Source organism: Patagioenas fasciata, chromosome 4, assembly GCF_037038585.1.
Source record: "Patagioenas fasciata isolate bPatFas1 chromosome 4, bPatFas1.hap1, whole genome shotgun sequence".
NCBI lineage: Eukaryota > Metazoa > Chordata > Aves > Columbiformes > Columbidae > Patagioenas > Patagioenas fasciata.
In genome coordinates, this window is record NC_092523.1 from 36,016,820 (window position 1) to 36,040,797 (window position 23,978).

At 39.5% G+C, this 23,978-nt stretch overlaps 1 protein-coding gene across 23 annotated transcripts in view; it reads right to left on the bottom strand.

Annotated features, from left to right (window-relative positions):
- The window catches only part of TENM3 (teneurin transmembrane protein 3), a 1,336,783-nt gene that overhangs the window by 396,735 nt on the left and 916,070 nt on the right, over nt 1-23,978 (bottom strand). Inside the window, exon 1 of one of the 23 annotated variants that reach the window (XM_071807654.1) lies at nt 16,556-17,037. The exons of 19 other annotated variants lie outside the window; for them this stretch is intronic. The gene's annotated coding sequence lies outside the window, so the exon portion shown is untranslated. Of the gene's footprint in view, nt 1-14,354; nt 14,431-16,160; nt 16,179-16,555; nt 17,038-23,978 lie in introns of those variants that run through there. 3 more of the 23 variants (XM_071807657.1, XM_071807658.1, XM_071807656.1) reach the window with 3 other exon arrangements.

Sequence of the window (23,978 nt, forward strand, 5' to 3'; positions counted from 1 at the left end):
TTGTGGGGACTGGGCTGCATCATTATGATTCACATGGATGTCAGTGGATGTAATCATCTGGTTCTCAAATCTGGTGAAGTCTGAGAAAACATCTAATATAATTGCTTGGCATCAGTACCAGAACTGTACAACTTCTCCTGAGGTCCATTACATATATTAACCTCAAGTCAACTGAGCAAGCTTTCACCACTGTCCTGAACGCGCCCACTCCTTACGAAAGCTCCAGGAGTACACTGAAGTGCCTGGAGGGGCTCTGCGCTCTGTACGAAGTCTAAAACGGGAAATAACAACTAATGGCTACACAGGATCACTAGGTATCGCATGTTTTCCAGAAATACATATTACAGTAAACATTTCAGCAATTCTAAACGCTAAAAACTCTACAGTCACACAGATGTTCTATACATCACTTCAAAATCAGAAGTGCACATCAAAATGAGAAAGCAGTAAAAAAAAAAAAAACAATATCGAAAAATTGAGATAATCAAACCAACACTGAGGCACAGTAGTCTACAAAATTCAAGCTGAAAGAGCCACAAAACAATGTAGTCATCCTTATGGACAAACTAAACCCAACAATCTCAGACATGTACCACAAATGAGTAATGATAAGCTGACAGTAGAAGAAAGGACATTCCTTAGAACTGATATTCAATTTTCTGACTCTTTTTGGGAGGACAATGTATTCATTCCAGTGCCTTCTGAACAGTGACCCACTGACCAAACCAATATGGCAAGCTGTGGTTTGTGACTCATCATGGATAAATAATTATCTTCCTAAAGATAGCTTAAAAAAAAAAAAAACCAAACTTACTTTTCCAAGTTGCTCCAAGTACATTGCGTAACTGAAGTCAGAGGAAAGACAACAGACAAAACATTCTCTCTGTTCAGATAAACTGTCCTTAATCTCATGAAGCACAGGAGACTTTGGAGACTAGATGTTTTAAGCCTTTTTCATCTCGGTTGTTGCCTGAGAACTTCCTAAACATACAATGAATACATCACCAGATTAGGAATTCTTGAAAGATTTTTTTCCATTGCAGACTAATAATTCCTTCTGGTGAGCTACATCCTCCATCCCAGCCTTTCACATGGAGAGGTAGGAGGAGGGGAGACAAACACAGATTACACCCTGAAGATGCTGAGCCCTGCATGCAATCTTCCCCCGGCTCCTGGGGCGTTACCACTCAACCGCAAGCTCAACCACCTCCATCCAGCCTCTTTCACCTCAGCACAGCTCAGTCACTGTTTGAAACCAGGTTAACATTAACTACTTCAGTGACTAAAGTGGTAAAAGAGGGTAAAAACCAACTGGGACTCAACAATACGCAGGCAGAGTAGAACAACACCTGCTCAGCCTGAGATCGCAAGACAAAAAAGGAGAAAAAGACCAGAATTATAATTGTTTTATTAGACAAGATAGTATTATACTTCTTTCAAACAGGTAACTCAAATTAGTTCATGGGTGGAACATGCTGCTCTGTGTCATCATCTTTACTTTCAATGCTCCTTTACAGAGAAGAATGCTCAGGCTTCAAATATCACCAGTACCTTTACCTCTCCAATGTTTCCTGTCCTTGATAACTACCTCTTAATGAGACAACATCAAAATTGTCTTTAAGTTACAACTATACATATGAAATTAAGCTTGTGATTCAGAAAGGGAACCTAAGAAATTATTTAAAAATCAAATATTTAAATCAAAAGTTAGAATCTACTAGTTGTAAGAACTAAGTCATATAGAAATATGTTCTTACAGGTGTTAATGCACATTTTTATATTTTTGAGGGAATGGGAAGAGAAAGTTTAATTTTATACTCATTTTAACTGTGATCTATAAAAATCCAAAGTCAACTACCTAATAACAGTTCTGTAACACCGAAATAACAGGATGTTCTCGGTCAGTGACTAGATACAAAACATTTCACCTCAACGACTTTTTCATCTTTGTTTCATAGCTGTACAGGGTAAGATGCAACTAAAAAGAAAAAAGCAACATCTTCACGGGAACATTTTTGAGACTACATAATTTAAGGCCATGTCTGCGCTACCACGTGCATTTAAAAACATTCACTGTTTTCACTGATGGCAGTAGCAAGAAACTCATAGTATTAAAATGTGCGAGCTGTTGGGACTGTCACCTAAAAGCATTAACAGCACCTCATTTTTTCAAATATAGCCAACAAAGTTTTGCAAGGAAATTTAGTCACACTGGGATCGGGACACAACAGTGGTGGGTGATTTTCAAGCCAAAGGAATGAAAATGTCTTCTACTTTGAAGCATGGCCATATTTGAGGACAAGCAACTCAAAACCACAGCTTGACACATCATCTTTATTCTATACAGAAATATCTCTGACTTCTTCCAGAAAACTGTAAGAGAAATTAATGCACAAAGCCAAATTTACAGGCAAGCCAAAAATAAGTATAAAGAATATGAACCATCTTCAATACAGCCTAATCAGGAGTCAGGTTATATGAGGGCTTTACTCTAAGTCCTTGTTGTGCTACAAACAAATCTGCTTTCATTGCCTCAGTGTTCAGGTCTGTAAAATCAGGGTAAACCTTCAGAGGTTTGATCACACCTAATAAACTCCACAGGTAATTTTCATTCATGAACAACTGAAAAGGGTTTGTACTGACAGTTGTGTTTCAACCTGTAACAACAGCAGTCATTCTGCTCTTAGTGTGGGGGGGGGACAAGAATACACACATTTAGAGGGCAAGCCCAGGATATCCATGCATACAAGAACAATCTGATGAATTACATCAGAAGCACTCTACTGCTGCCAACATGAGAAATAAGGAATCTTTTTTTTAATCTACTATATTTAATTATGAAACTGTTTACTTTGCCACATTATTTTCATTTCATATTTCTTCCCTTCACATAACAAAACCAGCCCTGAGTGATCCAGGACCACAATCTGACCCAAAGCTCAAACTGGCAACTGCTCCTCCACAGACAAAGACAAACTCAGATCCAGATTTGGGTTACAAAGTGGGTAACATCCCTTATAAGCAGAAAGTGCACACATTTTGCCCGTCCTAGCTTTTTAATATATATGCAGTCATGTTGTTGTTACATGCTCACTTTAATCCCACATAATCCCCTTTAAAAGTGCAATCCCAGCCTTTCTAGCAATTTCTTATTTCCAGCTTTGGCTACCGATTCCTCCCTTTTGTGTGCCAGCACTAGTAACTGTACTGTGACACCAAGAGATTGCAAAATGAGCTAGCAAAGACTAACTCAATAAAAGGAAAATGAAAATTAACTTCAGCGAAGAAAAATTAAAAAATAAATAAATCTTTCAGACAGATAAATTCTGGCTCACCCCAAAGGCATACCAGTATTCATGTCAGCACCTGAGCAGTGGCAAGAAAGATGGAAAAGGACACTTCGGGCAAATTAAAGGAAACTAACTTTTTCCCTTCTCAGCTGCATGCCCTAAGCTTCAAGCTGCAATGACACATCCCCACTTCTTTGCCCTCTTCTGATCCAATGAATCTAAGTTCTCCATAGGAAGCAGGACAACTTCAACAGGAAAAATAAAAGCATCAGCATCACAACCTACAGCTAAGTGATGATGACCTTCTCCAGGAAAAACCAGGAACTGAACTATGTGACCTCAAAACAGCAAGGCTGCACAAGGCACCAACCGTAAGTCCATCACAGGATGCAGAATTACCTGCTGTCACATATAGCTGGTACTAAAGGGCAGGGTTAAAGAGTGAAAACCTCCATGATCCCCTTATATATCCATGTCTGGAAGGAGAAATAGGCGGGCAGAGGGAAAAGCTACATAAAATGCTGCATCTCCTCTCTTTGTAACCCTGAAGCCCAGCTCTAAACAATCACTGAAGAAGAATTTGGGGAAAGCAGCATTATGAAGTATGGCTGTCTTCTGAGTTCATTTCTCAGACAAAATCAATTCCAGGTTACTCTTTCCTTAAAAACTTCTGATACACACAAATGACCAACATGAGCATTGATAGCATTGACGCTATATCAAAAACATCTGTTCTTCTTAAAAAAATCCTTAATACAGAAATAAACGATCCAGAGAAATCAGCATTTGTCTACAGAGGACATGAGAGGGCTGATCACCGTGAAGTCCTTTCTGTTTCTGGTTATCTCCTGGAGAACGACTGCAATTTGATTACAGGAATTACAATGGAATCTCAGTATTGTTACTTTTCTTTCTATAAAACAGTATATAGGAAAATAAATACACACGCCACGAAAACACATGTAGTGTATGCATTCACATATACAGTCATGTGAGGGGAAGGGGGAAAAACAAAAAAGAAAACAAAAGAGTCTAGTATTTCAATTTCTTCTACTTGTGGTTTATCTTAGCCTAGTCCCAAAAGTTTTCTGCTGTGGTGCTGAGTACAAAACAAAGCAATTCATAGAGAGGAAAAACATAAGTTGCAAACCCATTTCTAGGAACTTCTTTGCTCTTGTAGGTGTTTCTAATTTAATAAGCCAGGAAAACGTGGGTGGTGAGGTACTATTTTTTTTTTTAATTAATAAACTGAAAAGGCCTTCCTATTTGCTTTTTATTCCTGCCCCACACCTACCATTAGGCTATGGCTGCCTGCTGAACTGGGTCACTGAGCTGACCACCAATCCGGTAAAAAAAAAAAAAAAAATAAAATTCAGAATTTCAACTGTATTGCTGCTCTGAATTGAGTATATGGCCAAGCAAACAGCTGCACTGATACAAAGGAGAGAGCAATGGAGCGGAGGACAGGCTGTAAAGGGTGCAAGGATGGTAATCTTTTATTCTTCAAGGAAGTACTGGCAGCTTATGAAAGCTTCAAATGTTAATCAAACCAAAGCCTTACTGTTTTTTAATACAGTTATGAACCACCACAGAGAAGAAAGTACAAGCAGTTCCCGCGCTTGTCACACAAAAATCATACAACCCATCTCCTTGAATTAGAAATTGGTATCTAACAGCAGTTTTCAGCCATCAGGGAGAAATATAAACAGGGCTGAGTGAAACAGTCATGCAAATACCACAGTAAAGGAGGAAGAGGAAATTTCAAGACCAAGCTTTCAGAATCCCTGGTACTTCTGATTTGTAAGATTTGAAATTAAATATGCTGGTAATGTTATGAGGTGAAAAAAGAATCTGCAGTTATCATCTACTTACATTTTTTAAAAATATCAATGAGCTAGAGGAGTTTTAACGCACTTAACCCCATATTTGCACATTCTCTAATTTAAAATTCTTTGAATTGCATTTAGCAAAAATATTCAACATAGTAGTAGATACAGTGCTTATCAGTTAATCTGTTTATCATGAAATAATGTATAACCATTTTTTCCCCAAAACAATATCAATCTAAGCCAGAGCTTAAAAAAAAATGAAAACTCCTACATACTTGCAGCAACATTCATTTATAATGTGCCGTTCATATATGCTGACGTAGAAGTCAAGGTCTTGTTTGGACCTGTGGATAATATTCAACCTAAAAATTTATTATGAAACAGCAGTTTGGGAATATCTGATTATTTCAGTTACAGCGTTAAAAAATAAAGCAAAACTGAAAATAATTATTTTAGTTCCAGTTAAAGAAACCACACTGCTGCTACAATGCTCGCATAGCTGTGGATACAGTTTTAGTTGAGGCAGTACGTATGAAATCCAGTCTGTTTAGCTTGGATCACTAAACTGAGCTTACACTTTAGGCATCTCAGGAAGCAGCACTACTGCCCTAAGCATCCAGCTTCCAAAACAATGGGGAGAAGGTCATGACATGCCTTGAAGGCCTTCAAAAGACAGCCCATTTGGGTGCCTAACCTCAGGCAGGCAAGATCCCTTGTAGGCCAATTCATTTATTTTCCTCCATTGAGTGGGTATGAAACTGAAGCATTGCAGAAAAAGTGCTTCATAAGGCCCCTGCCTTTAGGTTTCAGTTTGTGCTCAGTGGACTCCAGCCCACACCATTTCCAGTCCAGGTATCTAATTGCTGTTCAATCCCATGTTAAGTAAATGCTTTCAAGTCTAATCTATAGGTTGTGTGTGTTTTTTCATCGATGTGATACCTGGCAATTTAGCTTCAGTTTAGGCATTATGTGCTACATGTATCAGTCTCCTTACATCCAAAAAGTTGGGAATTGGCAAACAATTTATTTTATCATTAATTACTTCATTAATGTCAAAAAACCAGCATTGTAGCTTGACACTCTTGTTCATTCTGTAACAAACCACATGACAAAAATTCACTTTAGAAAAAAACTACAGACTTTATATTCTTGTATTAAGTCAGTTAATACCATCTTTAATCCAGTCTCATAATAAAAACCTCAAAAAAAGTCATTACTCTGGGTTCCGTACATTGCCCATAAACAGTAATGCTAGCTATTGTGTACTTCATATAAACCAGTGAACTTAAATTCTATCAGGTTAGCATTGTGTAATAATTAGCAGGTGCGTATATTAAAATAAAGCTAGTTTTTCCTTTCTTAACATTGGAATTAATTTTATGAAGGACAGGACAACTTACTGCACCTACCAATGATTCTAGAGTTTGAAACAAGCCCTTTTAATACAGTTGTTTTGTTTTGTTTTTTGTGATTGACATTTTAAAAAAGAGCTAACTTCCAAAGGTAAAATAGTTGGCTTCAAGAAATACCTTGAAGTTACTAACACAGAGAGTCCTCCTTGTGCTTGTCCACTTCCACAAATCCTCCTGATGGGTTAATAAGAACTATTTCACACAAGCAGGGCGACAAAAACAGGTAATAAAACAATAACGTCAGCTCGTTAACACTGATTAAAACAGGAATACTATTATTTGAATTCTGAGTCCATTAAACTGAACTATTCTTGCAAACACAGACACTGAACTCAGACGTGATGCCCAACTTGTTAATTCCACATCCCCAAGAAAGATTGCAAGGAGTGCTGCCAGTAGCACTGCATGGAATCGCAGAATAACTTTGATTGGAAAGGACTTCTGGAGGTCATCTTGTCCAAAACCCTGCTGAAAGCAGGTCTAATTAAATCAGGTCTGTGCTAGTAAAAACTCTAAACCTTTAAAACAGGAAGCTGGAAGCAACACACTTATTGGGAATGGTCCCAAGGACACATCCCCAATCTTAACTGCAGAACCACGCCCAACAATTGTTTGGGGTAACATGAACTGGTAGAGAGCAAACTGCTACAGGGACAGTTAAGCCTTATAGATGACTGTGTCCTAGCACATGGGAAAGTTACAGCATGGTGTTCAATACCGCAGTATAGGTATAACCTCATCATGTCTATCTTTTGGACGAGAGTGCTCTTTTGTGTGGTCCAGCAAATAAACAGTCATTGGACTTCCTTTTTGGAAATGCTGGGAGTAGGGGTAGAAATTATCATAAATATATTTAACAGTAAGGTTTGGCTGAGGAGCACAGTGTAGTCAGACCACTGAGTAGTTTACAGTCTCTCCATAAAAACTGAATGGTTCATCATGTCATTCAAGTCAAGTATTTACTAAAAAAACACAATGCAAAGATAGACTTATATCAAAGGTTATGGATAGGGTGTGTAATTCTGTATCAAAGAAGGAAAAACATGCTGATTATCCTCAAACTCTCTTCATCTTAAATAGACTAATGTCTGAAAGCAATGACCTTAAGCCTATATTCTGCTGATCACAGGCACAATACCTATTCAATGCACAATCCAGTTAAAGTCCCTGGAACTACCAACTGAATAGATTGTTTAGAGATCTGCAGAATTAGACTCAACAAACACATCAAAACCACCCCATTTCCTATTTCTGTGCTAAACTCACACTTACAAATTCAGAAGCTGAGTTAAAGTAAATCTGTATGTCATGTAACTCACATGATGGAAACACAATACTTCAAATTCAAGGAAAAAAAAAAAGTATTTTCTACTTTCTTTGGAAAAGTTTGCTTTCAAATAAAAAAATTAAGATGATCCAAATGGCATTTCAACTCCTCCTACATAAATAAAATCTGATACAAAGATGATCATAGCAAAGCAACCAAAGTTTGCATCAAATAAGTAAAACCAAGATATTCTGTCCTAGATTGTGGAATGATTTTGAATGGGTGTCACCATTTTGACTGAATGAATTTGTTATTTCGGACTTCAGGAACTCTGCCTGCTGATGACATATTACGGGGAATGCAGGGGGGGAACAACAACTGGTACCCTTTTTTAACAATGTTTCAAACCTGTAACAGAGTTAAAACTTTTTTTTTTTTTTTAAACAAGAATGAAACATATCTTAAACACTAGAAGACATTAAATTTCTATTGCTAATTCTGCACTGAATAAGTAAGAGTTGACTTATGCAGCTAATATTAAATTTAGAAATTAAATACATGTCCATACTGTATACAGCCTAGCTGGAATTCACTAGATTAAACATACTAATTAATTTGATCATGGTGTGTTTTGTAATATAATTCAGCATTTATTTATGAGGCCCACATATTCAGTTTACTGAATTTAATGACTGCACTGTTCTTAAACATATCATTAGAAGTGCTAACATTTTGTACCATTAACCCTATATAATTTCACAATTAACATAAAATTATCAAAAGAATAATATAAGCAGCTATGCATTTTTAAGCCACTTAAAACTTTCCTAAATGTAATTATAACTATTTCAGGCTAAGTTAGAGTTGGTGTTTTATTTTCAGTCCAAGGTATTCTTCACTCAAGAGAGAAAGCAAAACTCCAGCTTTTCTGATAATTTCTGATCATTTCAAGTTTCCTGTAAAGCACAGTCATTCATAGATGTATTTCTGGATTATTGTACTTTTAGACAGATTTCTACCTTTTATTGATTCCAAGAAATATGTGAAAGGTGAAAACAGGCCACAAACACAAATATGTCATTACAAGGTGGGTCTTGTTTTGTGGTCTAATAAAACACCAGTGACTGAAAAACTTTCTGAAAGGGGATGAGCATTTCTATTCCTGGTATTCACTGAGATGTCACCATGGACCTCAGACCCAAAGAGTTTCAGAGGTTTGCCAAAACCTCCCAACACAGTGGACTCCACTGAAATTACACATTTCTGCTATTGTCAAACAAGGGAGAAAAAAAAAAATAAAATCCTCCTATAATTTTGTACTGTGATGCTTAGTAAATCAAACTGTACGGAATGGGCAACACACATGCATACACATATAGTTAAAAGCTGCCAGGAAAGTTTTTCATTCATCTGCCAACAATTTATATAAAAATCAAATTACTAGTTTTGAAGATTAGATAATTAAAATGGTATCTGTGTGCACATTACCATTGCAAGCAGCACAGCAAGGTATGAAAGAGTCTTTCCTACTGTCTATACAATCTCAAACAGAAAGCCATCTGTTAAATCAGGCTCAAAACAAAAGAGAGACACTATAATGCTAAAGGACTCTCTGTTGTCCGAAGTCTTAATTTTCTAACAAGTCAGGGATGAAGGGAAGTCAAATTTGGAGACTTATCTTAACATGTATCAGTTCAACTTACCAAGTGCAAGCTATAACTCCCCAGGATTCCCAACTGTGTTTTTGTTTGTTTGGTCTAGGCTCAGACAAGCATTTGTGAACACCCAGTATTTCTCAAGTTCTACCATTACCTTCAAAAAATAATGTTTCTGCCTTCCAAAATAAGAACAACATCAAACAAACGGCAGTTTAGTAACTGGTGCCTGAATGTTACGATTTCTAATGACTTCAGTGCTAAAGCAATACACAAATGCACGCAACTTATAACCAAAATTTCAATCAGCTGGTTTGCTGGCATATCTTTCCTCAGTTCCAGTTGCACAGGTTTGGATGACGCCACTCAACCTTTTGACACTGAAATCAAGAATATCTCTTCAGGGGAACAGCAAAACATCAAGTACTTCATATATTAAGTAACATGAATAAAGAATGTCTTTCTAAGAAAAAAAATATTTAAATTATTTAATAACATGAATTATTGTCTGCTTTGCCACATTTTATTATTTCCATAGAAAATAATGCCTGAGACATAGTGCTTTTCAGGGACACGAAAGCCTATTCAAATTAGCAGTGCATTTTGTAACAGGGAAGATTTAAACTGTTCACAAAAAAAAAAAAAAAAAAAAAAAAAAAAAAAAGGTGAAATCTAAACTCAAAGTGTCTCATGAGCATAAGCCCTACACTTAATCACCTGCAAGGTAAATGAACTTCTTCACTGAGGTGAGTAGAGCTATGTTGGTCTCCTTCAGCTCTGCGTGTCCCAGCTTCACAAGCCTTCATGCCCTCATTCCTAAAAAAAAAGCTACTGCATCTACCCAAGCTTTTTGAGTGTACAAACTGTAACATAGCTGAGAGAAAAAATATTAGCAATACAATCTGGCTTTAGATTTTTGTTAGACAACTGTGGTGCTATTTACTTTTATAGAGCTCAGCATCCACTAGTCTCATAAGCATTACACCATTAGGAAAGGACATTTTAAAATAAATGAACAATTTTCTGTGACAAGTAACATTTAATATTTTTGTATTAATGGGTGCATTATTGCTCCTGTCATTAGATTACAAACTTCTTGAGAAAAGTGTTGGTCAATTTATTTATGTGGTACTCTAAGCACAAAGTTTCGGTAAATTTCTTTAAAAAGGTCACACATATGTTCAGAGAATTATAATGAAAATGGATAAGGCCTTTGAAGGACGATGCAGTCTTTCATTTGCTAATCTAAAGCAATACTTATTAGCAATGATGATTTCTTCAACCACTACACAGTCACCCACTTCATGACCTAGACAAAGTATATCAAGGGCTTCTATGATTTGGGAAACTATTGTTGTATTATGGTAAATCATCTACTGATTACATTTCCCATCCCTCTAAAAATTCTAACATGCAGTTTTCTATTACAATCCCTGCCAAGAAAAACATTTTAAATCTATATTTCACCAATTCTACCACTACCAGGAGTTTTCTCAAGACACTAAAAATGGTCAAGACTCAAATAAGGAAATAAGACACATTTGTTCCTATGTATGTTGGTTTAACTGCTGTCAAAAAATACTACTAGAAATTCAACATAATCTTAGACAATAACTGAACAGCACTACTAATTTCAACAAAACCTATTCTAAGTTCCACACCAATAGAGCTTTTATGATAATATTTGCTGGTTTTCTGAACATTTTTTATGCCTCCACAGGAAAAATTAAAGTTGTAATATTTTAAGATTTTTGTAAACTGCTATTTTACACTTGGGTAGTTCAGGTACAAAAATATAATGGTTAAATTTTGAATTTAAAAGATTTATAGAATGCATATTTTAGACTGTCCTTATAGAAAGATATTTTCCTCCCTTTTAAAATAAATTACTTGAAAGACTAAACAAATCTGGCAAACTTGTTTTGCACTTATTTCTGCAATCATTCTGGTGTTTTGCCACGGAAAAAGAATTTAACAAAACAAAACAACAACAACAAAACCCACACAGAGAAACAGGTACTATATTATTACATTATTTTAATCCATAGCTAACACACGGTCTGATTCTCATTTTAAACATTTACCAGAAACATGTTAAAAAATAAAAACTAGGAAAGTCAAGAAAAATAATGTATCTTTTCTCATATTGAAAATTGGTTTTGTTTTCTTTTATACATGAGGATTGCATTTGCATTCATGAAAAACTACTCTAAAACTACAAAGTTGCCACTATAACATATAATGCGCATTTAATATATGAAAAGAGATTTTAACACAAAGATATGCTAGAGACTCCCAGTTCAGTAGTATGTACCAATCTAGGTAATTTGCTGATTTCAGTGGATTTGCAGGGTACATTAATTAGCACTTTCAAATTTCTAGTTTATTGTTTTACTTTCTGCATTTCTGGGTACTAATGTTTACAATTAACTTTTTTGTAGATACAAACACATACATCAAGGATCAACCGCCTCAATTTGTACACAGACAAAAGCTGCGAAATTTAAAATAATCAGGTCAGCTAGGCTTGAACTTACATTTTAGACTTCAGTCTGGATCAGAAAAGGATACCCACTTATTTGCAAGACCCGCAATGTGTATCAGTACAAAACAGTTCCAGGTTTAAATTACTTTTCTATCTTCTGTCATTGAAGCACCATCTTTGTGTAAAAAAGTATTTGACACCAAAAGTACGTACGCACAGGTTGAAAGTATGTACCATGCAGACAGACCTCCATCTAAGAAGGTAATCAGAGCCAGAGTTTGTGTTGTACTCTCTATTTCATAATATGTTTAAAAGATATTCCCTTTGAATTAGTTCAGTATCAGCTATTTCAGTTACAGTTTTAAAATGAACCTGACAATGTTTCTTCCACAGCAAGAGTAAGCTAAGTGGTGTGGAGCACTTACAGTGTGGTATTCATAAACATTTTGTAATTTTATTAGCTTCTGGAAGTATTTTTATGCAATGCTTCAGCTGCAACGTTCTGTATATTGTTTACATGCGCACTTAAACTAAAAGATTCATGTAATTTGTTCAACATGCAAACTTTAAAAACCTACTGAATGCAATTAGCATGCCTTGCAAGAAATACATAAATAACTACCATTTCGGTTGAAATCACCACCCTGATAATAAACACATATACAAAAATCTTCTTAGAACTGTGTTAGAATTGTGTTTACTGTTTTCAGAGGTTTCTCTCTTTTTTTTTCCCCCCTCCAAGTTCGGCCTTTTAAAATTATTTTTCTCTCACTATTGAGAAATTGTTTTTTCCTGAACTTTAAATATTTATGCACCACACTCAGCAGTAGAGTGTGACCATTACTATTGGTTAAGAATGAAATGGTGGTGAAGCTGAAACCAGAAGGTGCACTGAGGGAATGTGCAAATATTTCAGTAGATCATCAAAACAAGCACTATCCTTGCTACTTTCAAAAGAGAAAAAAAGAATTAGCATGTCTTTCATTCCCTACACAGGCAATACACAGTAGATATACACCTTGTCATCTAAAACTAGCCTCGTGAGTTTTGATTTCAAACACTAAAGCTATTCTTCAAAATAATCTAGCAGACGTGCATTGCTATAGTATGTGGTGATGCACAAAGACACTACTTGTGCATTATTCCTGTCACTCCAGACTGTACGTGAAGACCAAGCCTGTAGTCTAAGCAAAACCATTCAATATAGGCATAGGGGTTTGTTGGTTTTAGTTTATTCCATTTTTTTTCCTCCTTCATAAAAGCACACAATTTTTTTTCTAACTCTTCTGTCGAGCTTCAGTCAGGCCACAGAAAGTGCACCTGAGTCGCCTGACCCTGTACTCAAACTCCTGGAAGCCATAACACTTGTTTTGAAACAAATCACCTCTGGAGATGGAGCAGGCTTGCTATCAATCACTAACAAGTTAATTCTACATAATAAGGCAGGTTTGGATGCAGACTGATACATTGTGAAATGCTGTATCTAAAATTGATTAGAACAGCACTCAAAATGAATGCAGCCCTCCAAACCACTTCTTTGCTCAGAAACATTAATCTCAATTATAAGAAGAGCTCCATAATGGTAATGCTTGGTATGAAAAAAGTATGAAATAAATCAGGTTTTATAAGACACAGTAATTAATCAGTCTTAGAACTAAGAAAAAGAAAGGTTGTTAAAGCAGCACATTTTTACAACAGTACTCTTTAAAGCCTCCGTAACCTTCAAAAATTACATGGATTTGGGTTTGTTCTATTTTAATGGTTCAACTGACAGTGTTGATACCCACTCTAACTTTAGGTTTCTGATTTATTTTACCACAAGCTAAAACTCTTCACAAATTGTACTACATTATTAGAAAGTTAAAGCATTTATTTTAAGATCACAAGATACCCTTCAGCATATGAAGAATTGTGTGCAAGCACCCTGAAAGAGCTTACTTATTTTAAGTAGCTAGCCTAGGAAGAAAAATTTATTTCACTAAACTGAAGTCTTATTTATGACACACTAAAATAACTTCTGATAATTTTTTGTGCAGTTGATACTGCACAAACTTGCAGGAGCTAAAGTCATGTTATCACTACATTTGCTAAAAAAGCAAACCTGGCGAGTTTATATGTGTTCATAGAATAGAATAGATTATACAGTAAAGCTAGTCTTAAAGGACAATATTATACACATATGTTAATCTGATCAACAATCTCTAATGTGTAGTACCACAAATCAAATCTGCATCTAAATCTTAAACAAGTGCAATGTACTTGCATAAGATATTGCAAAAATATAAAATTCCTAAAGAGAAATCTTAAAATATTTTCTTTTGTACACTGCCACAAGTTCATATTTTCCCTAACAGAAATGCAACATTCAGTACAATATCACTTGAAAATTAGAAGTATTTCTGACATGAAGCCTTACCATAGGTCTCTGCTGTTTTCTTTCAAGTCTTACAGCACAATGCCCTTTCACGAACAGCATCTGATCCTCCAAGTTGGTGAGTACCCTCCGTTTTTATTGGGCCTAATCCAAAACTGAGGCAAGTCAGTGGGAGTTTTTGCATTAATCTGCAGAAGGCTCACCAATATCAACTGGAGTTAATGGTACTCCATATTTTACTGAGCCGAGTCCATAATCTGTTAATCGCTGGGGCTAGGAAATGACAGAAATGTACCTTCAGGTTGTTACCATTTCATTTCTGATATTTTTATGGGGTTCGCATGAAACAGCTTGCTTATTAAAAGCTGCTATTGTGGATTGATTTGTAACTTCAAATCTAGTTTCTATTACTAAATCCTTTTTTCCTTTTTCATTTGAACAGAGAATAATTACTCCTGTCTCAAAGCATCAGTCTTAACTTGCTAAGTGGATTATGAGTGTTATTCTGGATTTTTTTTTTTCCTCCAATAAATATTAAACAAAAGAATCTTCTTAGCATGGTCAAGTATTTCTTCCACCAAACAATATCTTTCATCTCAGTGTTCACTCATGTAAACTCATTTCACTTTTTAATCTCATGTATGCATCTAATACTTCAAGACCGCTGGCTTTTTTTTCTCCCCTAATTTACCAGACCTTGAAATAACCCAGCAAGTCAATAACAGCAAAGCTAGGAATTGTAAAATAATATCATATTTCTCAACCTATTGTATTTTCCTCAAATGTAAGAGATCTATTTTTCATACATATTCATACCCATATAAGGCCCATTCTTCCTAATTATTCTTATATTAAAGTATACTTTGTGAAAATCTTTCCTTAAATACAATATTAAGACAATCTCCTCGATATAAATGGATTAATAATTCTGAATAGCACTTGGATTATTTTAGAAGAGAAGAGCAGCTGTATTTTTCATCAGTGTCTTTAAATGTCTTACAATTAACTCTTCTGTAAGACCATAGACAAGCAACATCTATACTTCAATACGCTCTTTAGCAGACTGCTTTAGAATATAAGTAACCACAGAACACTACTGTAACTCTTCAAAGGTATTATGGAAAATACTTTGCATGAAGAAGTATATATAAAACGCAGCAGGTAACAGCCAAAACCAAACACGCATCCAACTAAGGCGGCTTAATGTAAAAGGCACATGATATTTAGAAAGTGCAAAAGTAAAACTGCTGAAGTTTTCTTATTAAAAAGTATTTTAAATCTAAAAATTTAGACAAGCTATGTGATATCTTACAAAACAGCTCCTATTAAAACTTTTAATAGTGTGTGAGCACATAAAAATGTCTTTTTGTGTATTGTATTCTGTTAAATTACTTTGCTTTGAAGCAACTTCATAACATAAAACTTTTAAGCCTGTGGAACAATATACCTGCTTCCTTATATCCACAAAAAGAAAAAACCCACCAAATACTAGAAGTGTTTGTAATTTCACGAGGCAGATTGTTCTTTTCTCTCCCCAAACCACACTGACATAGTTTCTTTTGTCACCGTTTTTTCGCTGCACAGTAACACTATTTTCACCACAATTTATTGGACGAATCATTAAAGATGCTACCCAATATAGTTTTCCTCGCAAACCTCCCTCCTTCAGCAGTGGAGCAGGTGAAACCCCGGCAGCATTTCCCGAGCAGCAGACCACCCTGCAGAACCTGTCACTGCCTGCAGCCTCCGGCAAACACGTCGCCAGAGGACGAAACACACGGAGGGAGAGCCCCGCGCGCGCGGCCCCGAGGTAACAGGAACCAAGTTCCAAACCCATCAGAAACTTACTGGGACGAGCTCTCGCACCTCCGCCCTTGCCGCTGCGCTCACCAGACACAAGTACGGACACTTCCATTCGTCTTCCGAGCGCGACGAAGGCGACTTGGGGAAAGCACCGAAACCGCTGCGGCGGCACCTCCGCCCGCCGCCCCGCGCCGCCGAGCGCGCGCATACGCCCGCCGCGCGCACACGGCGCGGGCAGTGTGGCCCGCGCTACGCGCCAAGGCTCGCGGCCCCGCCGCCCCCCCCTCCCCTGCAGCGCAGCTGAGTTGCCGCCGAGGCCGCGCAGCGCTGCTGACAGACCCGGCCTCCCTCCCGCTCAAAGTTCCGCACCGCGGAGTTTCCAGATCAAGTTGCGCCCTCGGCCCCTCCCCTCCAGTTTCCCAACGCCCGCGAAGCCCTACCTGGGGCCGCGCTCCGGGCGCAGCCGCGCGTCGCGGGGCGTCCCGCGGCTCCTGCCCGCCGCAGGTCCCGCCGCCAGCGGTGTCACCGCAGGAGCGGGGGAAGGGTGGCCCGCGGAACCCCCCGCCGTCCTCTGTGCACCGGTCCCCAGCCCTCTCACTCGCCCTCGACCGGAGGGAAGAGCAGCGGCCCCAGCTCCTCGCTGCCGGCCGGCCGCCCCTGCAGGCGTGGGGAGCGGAGCGCGCCACTTACCGCGTACGCGCTGCGACGCTCGCCGCTTCCGCGCCCCGGCAGCAGCGCGGGGGAGAGCGGCGCACACCGGCACTTTGTCAGGCCGGGCGGGCGGGAGCGAGGGGAGGGTCGGAGGCCGGGCGGGGGGAGGGCCACGAGTTGCTGCCCGCGCCCCCCGCGGCGGGGGTTTACGCGCCCCGCGGAGTTCACTTTCTCCGCCTCCTCTCCTGCTGGGGCGGCGAGCAGGGAGTTTGGCCCCTCTTCTTGCAGAAGGGGAGGGAGAAGGTGCGCGCACAGCAACGTGCTGGGCGGGGGAGGAGCGCGGGGAGGAGCCGCCGCCGCCAGCACCTACTTGCGCCTTAGCGAGGGGAACCCGGCCGAGGGCTCCGGTGCTTCTTCGCGCCGCCCCGGGACGGGACCCGCCGGGCTGCGGCGGCTTTGCTTCCCGCCCTCCCCCGCTTTCCCCCCTACGGTGGCGGTTCGTGTGGAGTGCCGCGGCGCGGCTCCCACGCTGTGCCCAATCAGTGCATCCACGACGGCGGCGGTGATTTAGGGGTCATCCGCGAGCAGCACTTCAGGCTGATGAATGGCTCTTCGCAGCTTTCTGCCCTGATGAAGGTGTCTGCGTGCTCCTGATTGAAAACACTAATGAACTTACACGGCTTCATTACGCATTCCCTCCTCCCGGCGGAGGCAGAAAGCTTCCGTCCGCCTTATTTTGTTTTCTGCGGGGACCTATTTAATTTTTTTTTTATGAGGGGAGGGGAGGAATTTGGGGAAATAATCCGCGACTCCCTGCAGCGCCTGGCCAAGCAGAGCCGGCGCCACGGCCAGCCCGCCGGGGCACCTCGCCCACTGCCTGCAGCCGGGGCACGGCGCGGGGGGGCACCCGGCAGCCCCGCGCCCGGGCAGGCCCGTGGGTGCCGGCCGGGCTCCCCGGGGCTCTTCGGCCTGGCAGCCGCCCCTCGCACAGGCACCCGCAGCCCCCCTCCCCGGCCTCGCCTGCGCATCCCGGCAATTTTCGGAGTTAGGCGGGAGCCGGTGCTGACTGACCTGATTACAGCTTAAACATCTGCTTTTAAAGCCATTTCGCCCTCGCGTACAAAGGCGCTTCTGCTTATTTTTCTCCCTGACTCCTCAGCATCCTCTCGACTCAAAGTAGTAGCTGTAACTTTTCACACGCTGAGATGTTACCTATCTATCTATTTAGGACCGCTCTCTTTTTTATTTCCTTATCCTTTCCTTTCAAAGGCGTTTCACACGCCAGATGCGAAACACTCGGTGAAGTTAGACAGATGAGAAGCTTTGAACGTTTGGGTGGCTACCCGCTGCAGTACTTTTGATTTTCCAAACTTAAATTTATCTGCCACATCTCCGACTCTGTAATGAAAGATGCGCGGCTATGTTATCTTAAACGCTGCCAAGGAAAATCCCTATATTCCTCTGACCCGAAATGACTGGAAATACCCTCTTCATCGTAGAAACGTTACTGCAGATGTTAAGGACGAGCAGTGCTAGGGGTGCCTCTATGGTCCGACCAACAGTTTTATCTCACATGCGAGTGTTTTACCCCCGTGTTTTCCATTACGTTTGTACTTTGCTGGGCTCGACCTGTGAAGCAAGGTACCTGGGCATTTAAACTGATTCGACATTGCTGAGATCAGCATTTGAGAATTACAGCAGATCCTGCGCACATACACATACGCGCACACACACACACACACACACACACACACACACACACACACACAAAGTCGCCAGCATCACAAAGCACCGTTATGCAGCAAGTGTAATAGAAAATCACAAATATTTTAGGCATTTTAAGTGGACAGACAACGTGTAATTCATAATATTGAGCATACAGAAAACCAAACAGGTATTTTGTAGCGGAAATAACTTGTTTTCATGCCCAGGAAAGATAAAATATGACCAAATAACTTCTTTCAAAACCAGGTTTGGAAAAGTTCTTTTGAAGATACCCAAACTAAACCAATGGGATGGAAATGAATAATCTGCACTGACTTTGGGGATGACTCTAAAGTGGCAGGATTTAATTTGAAAAGGTAGAAGTCGCAGAGACCTCTCTAGATAATAATTCTGTGCAGGTAAGTGCTCAGACGATACAGGTAGAACTGGAATCATCATGACCTTGTCTTTCAAATAAAGTAGCCTACAAAGGTTTTAGTCGTTATAAGAAAGCACTTGAACTGTCAAAATGTGAACTGCACAAAATTCTGTTTTACACGATTTATATATTAGACAAACACAAATAATCTTAACCCTGAACTTACACCAAATGCTATAATTGTTGTTGCATAATATACAAAATGGCATTTCTGCTAAATAAAAGCAAATCTTGAAGAGTCATGGTTTTACATACGGTTTTCTTATTTTTGGCTTACAGTCCTCTAACACAAAATTCAAAATTGTGTTTTGCAAATGCAAACATATAAAGTGGAATAGCTTTGCACTACTTCAGCCATTTACACTACCTTAGCTAATTCCATTCATCTAGTACTAACTTGAACTTTTTACGACCTCCAAATACAGGGAGTAAAGATGCTCCTCTATTATAGATAGAAAGATTATATAATTCCTTCCTTGTGCAAAGCCCACTGGATAAGCACCAAACGTCAACTACTTATTAATACACATTTGAATTTTAGAGTAAGTTATTTTGGTGCTCTTAACTTGAACATAACTGAAGCAGCATTACCAAGCTTACCGAAGTTTATTAAATTTCAGCCTTCAGAGTTTAAACTAATTTGAGAAGTGTGCAGTCAGATTTGTGTTAGAGCTTTGCAGGAAATTATCCTCCAAATGTCAACTATTAAATGTGCCTAAACTCTCTAAAATCACAGTCCAGCCTTTCCTTACTCTTGTGGATTGCCAATAAGCTTCCTATTTTAGTAGAGAAAGAACAAAAGGATATACATTCCTCATCGACTTATATAGACTCTTTTTTTAAAACGTGATTATCAGTAAATCTTTTTGGACGGTAGGTGTTAGTGAAAGAAGAGAGCAGGACGTCGTCTGATGCAAGACATGCTGGCTCCTGCACTAATCTACCAGCAACACCAAAAGATGAGACAAATTCAAGACATCGTCACGTTCTTTCCAAACTTTTAAACTGCTCTTAATGTGTCCTTCCGTACTCGAACGGCAACTCCGGCTTCGCCAGGCTTATCAGCAATTTCTGCTCCCAGGACTCCGCACTTTCTAGGATACTCGCGTGTCTGAAGATAACAGATCTCAAAATCTCTGCGTTGTCAAAGGTGCTTGATCTATAGCCCATGGAGGAAGAAATTGTTTCTACCCACCCATTGTCCTTCGGGGTAAGCGGCAAGATGCGGTTTACTGCAGCTAGGTAGGGACTGTCTTTACGTGATGGAAACAACTAGCAACATTACCCTGCACCAGGATACTTCATAATCACAACTCTAATTAAAATAAATAAATAAATAAATGTTCCTTTCGACGCTTCCATCAATCTCGCCGGCTGATCCTAATATGGCAGCAACTCTGCCCAGTTGTTCTCCGCACGATTCGCTCCGCGGCTCCTGTTCCCGTGCGAGCCCCGGGCAGGGACGGAGTTCGCAGCTGCTCCAGCGCCCGCTGTCGAGACCGCGGCGGAGTCGCCCCCCTGCCCTCTCTGCCCTCCCCGGCCGCCCGGGCGGGGCCCCTGCCGAGAGTGATCCCCGGCTGGAGGGAAGGTGCCTGCACCGGGTCAGAAGGTGACGAGCCGGCCGTGAACCACACTCTGCCGTAATCCCTGGCGACAACCACCCCACCTCCCCCGCCCCTCCTTTGGGGACGGGGAATCTTTGGGGAGAAGGAGGCAGGCTGCGCCGCTCCGCCCTCAGCGGGGAGCCCCAGCTGTCCCAGGGCGCTAGGGACGCGCTGAATCAATCACTCTTGAAGGGGGCTGGGGGACACATGTAGCTAAAACGTACAAATGCCGCAGAAATAGCTGTGCTAACTCGCCAATTATTACACCAGTGTGCACTGCTGCCAGAAGCAGATCGAGAAAGGCACTTTCCCCGAGTAGTGAATTGTGGTGAAACTGTAAAACAAATATTCTAATCTGATCACTGACAAAGCCATAAAATTAAATAGCTGTCTGCAGAGGGAAATATGTCTTAATTAACTTAATTAAAGCAAGATAGGGCCTTACACACATTCATTTTGAAGCCACTAAATGTACTGATTATCATACAAATCAACCTTTAAATGGGGGTCATGCTTTTCCACTACATTAGTTTGTGTTCCACTGCGTGAGACAAAGCTATATGGGAAGCTGACCTCTCTTGAAAATGATGCACTTCAGCTGCACACAACTGCTGACCCTTTTCCTTGGGTTCCTAGAAAAGAACCTGAAGGAGTTTGTATATGATTTGGAATAGAAAAACGCCATTCATATGGTGTTAATACTGCATTAGGAACTAAACTTATGGTCTTGAAATCAAGCACACAATAATTTTAATCACCTTGTATTCATAAGTAGGAACCATCAAAAAAAAAAAAAAACCAAACAAAAAACAACAAACTGAAACATTATTGCCATCAGTGTGAAGTAGTACACGAGGCCATGAAAAATTCAAGATTTGTGTTTGCTGGTATAACACTTTCCCAGCCAACTATAGCTGGGAGTAACTGTCCATACTTTCCATTAACAGGAGGAATGCAGAGTATTTATAGCAATTCAGAAGTCAATAACCAGGCCTTATATGCACATGCAGAGGCTTTCGTAATAAAGTCACAATTATTCAGAATTCATTATTTTTACAAGAGAGAGCCCTTGTTTTAAAAAAGCTTCATACCCATAATTAGCATTTTTCCTTCTCTAGCTTTCTGCCTGAAAGATGTATGAAAAAAATCATTATAAGAAATTCCACCAATTATCTGCTCAAATAAAGGAAACTTACAGAAAAGATTATTTGAAGAAGAGATTAGCACATAGAATGAGGAAAAAAGAAACTAAATGTGCTTTTCTGTTGTCTGTTTCTTTCATTTTTCCTTCTCTCCTGCCACGTATGCCTCCTAGTAGAAGACATTACTAATAAACGCTGTGTGGGAAACATACATCTCTAACTAAAAGCTCTAATGAGGGACAGTGATTCGGTATTTCATTTCGATGACTTGGATGTTAATTGCTCTGTCCGATGTGCCTCAACAGAGATTTTACTAAAATACTGACAGTTTAAAAAATTTCTTAGGCTGTTGGTAGTCAAGTATGTTTGATTCAAGATGACTGCTTTCATTCCTGGAAGACAAGAGTTCAGGCAGCAGAGTGGTAACAATCTGTGTTTGTTCCTGTCTGCTCAGGAGAACTGTTTCTAATTGATCTGGCATGGAATTTAGTTGGAAATGTGTATGTTGCAACCTAAGCACAGTCCCTGTATGCTTTGTAAAGTGATCACCATATGGGCCCTATTTGAAACATTTGAAGGTTTTAGCCATTAACCTTGTTTAAACTGAGCTGTAAATTCAAATCTGTGAGCTGAAGAATATATGAGAGTGTGGATGTATATCTATATATGAGTATATGTATGTGTGTATATCTATAGTTGTATATATACATTCGTACACACACTTATGCATAAACACATCTGCAGACATGCATACACACTGACTGTTGTTAGACACCATGAACATGTGCCAATTATTTGCATATTCCAACTAATTAATAAAGGCATTAGTTATATTTTTAGAAAATCTGGGAAGTGAAAATAAATGTGGATCTAAAGAGGAAGTTGCTGGTATCGCAGAGACGTTTTCAATAGATGCCATTTTAATACTTCAGGGTTTTGTTTGTTTTTTGTTTGTTTGTTTGTTTTGTTTTGTTTTGTTTTGGTGGAGAAAATACGCTTAGGTCTATTTCCACACATCAGAATATTTTTTTTAACCATTCTCCTGATGTCATGGAGTTTAATTAAGAAAGCCCAGATAAACTAACAGCAAAGCTGTCTGAAGTTCCTCCACAGAAAACTTTTAGAAGATAATGGTTAACTGTGATTCTTTCAATCGTAGGGCTAATTATCAGTTTTTAACCCTCAAAACTCTTAATAGCGATTTCTTGTTCTGAATGTAAAATGAAGGGCTAGGCTTTGTTACAGGTAATAGTGCCAAGTTATGAATGCTGATGGCCTTCTTGTACAGCCTTAAATTACATTGAAAAAGATACAGTTTCTTTAATTAAAAAAGCTGCACTGAACTAATCCCTCTAGCTGGAAAAAGAAAAGTTTTAAGCAATCTCTTTCTGCTCTGGGAGAGAAAAGCAGACAATACCATAACAGATCAGAAACATAAGCTATAGTGTGCAGCCAGGAGCACAGCAGGGAACTGAATACTGCTCCGACTGTGTCATTTTTTAATCCCCCATCCCAGTTTTCCCCGTCTGACCTCATGCTGAGATGAAGTTATCACAGAAGACAGCTTTACTCTCACCAATGAATCCAACCCTGGATCTGTATTATCCTCAGCAGATCAAAACACCGCTTTCATCAAATAGCATTATCTGCATAAAAGGCATGCAATTGCCCGATAATTTCACCCAAACTATGCTATTCATTTAAAGGACAAGAAGAGAAATGTAATTCATTCCTTTTTTCCCTCTGGAAAAGCTAACTTATACTTCACTCATGGGAACTTTTCTTTTTTTAACACAAGATCTCAAGAAGAGGTCCATTAAAAGTTTCCCCCTGGTTTACAATTAATTGTTCGAGTACCCCTGTGCCGCTTGAGTGACATAAGTGTAGTTATGCAGAAAACTGGCAGGGAGAATTCACAAAGCTTGCTGTAGCCATGATACTGATTCCATTATCCATGCTTCTGCTAACCCTAATAATCAAATAATATATGGCATAATTGTAGCAGCCTACAAATAGTCACTGAAGATATTTACAGGACAACTGGGTGATATGGTCTTTCCTACGAATAGAAATTTTAAGTCTAACCGTTGTGCCCTAGAACAGAAAAGCTGCACCACAAGATACCGAAATATCTTTGCTAATGTATGTGTTGTTTATAACAAACATGCACATATATTAAAAACTCACGCTGGTGCCTTGTCTTCCAGAAAGGAAAGCACTTGATGCTGTGGCTCATTGGTTTTATTGATATACCCTACAAACAGTAAAGTCACGATGGAGGTGGGCGTATTGCTCCAAATGAGTGCTGTTACAACAGCTATTG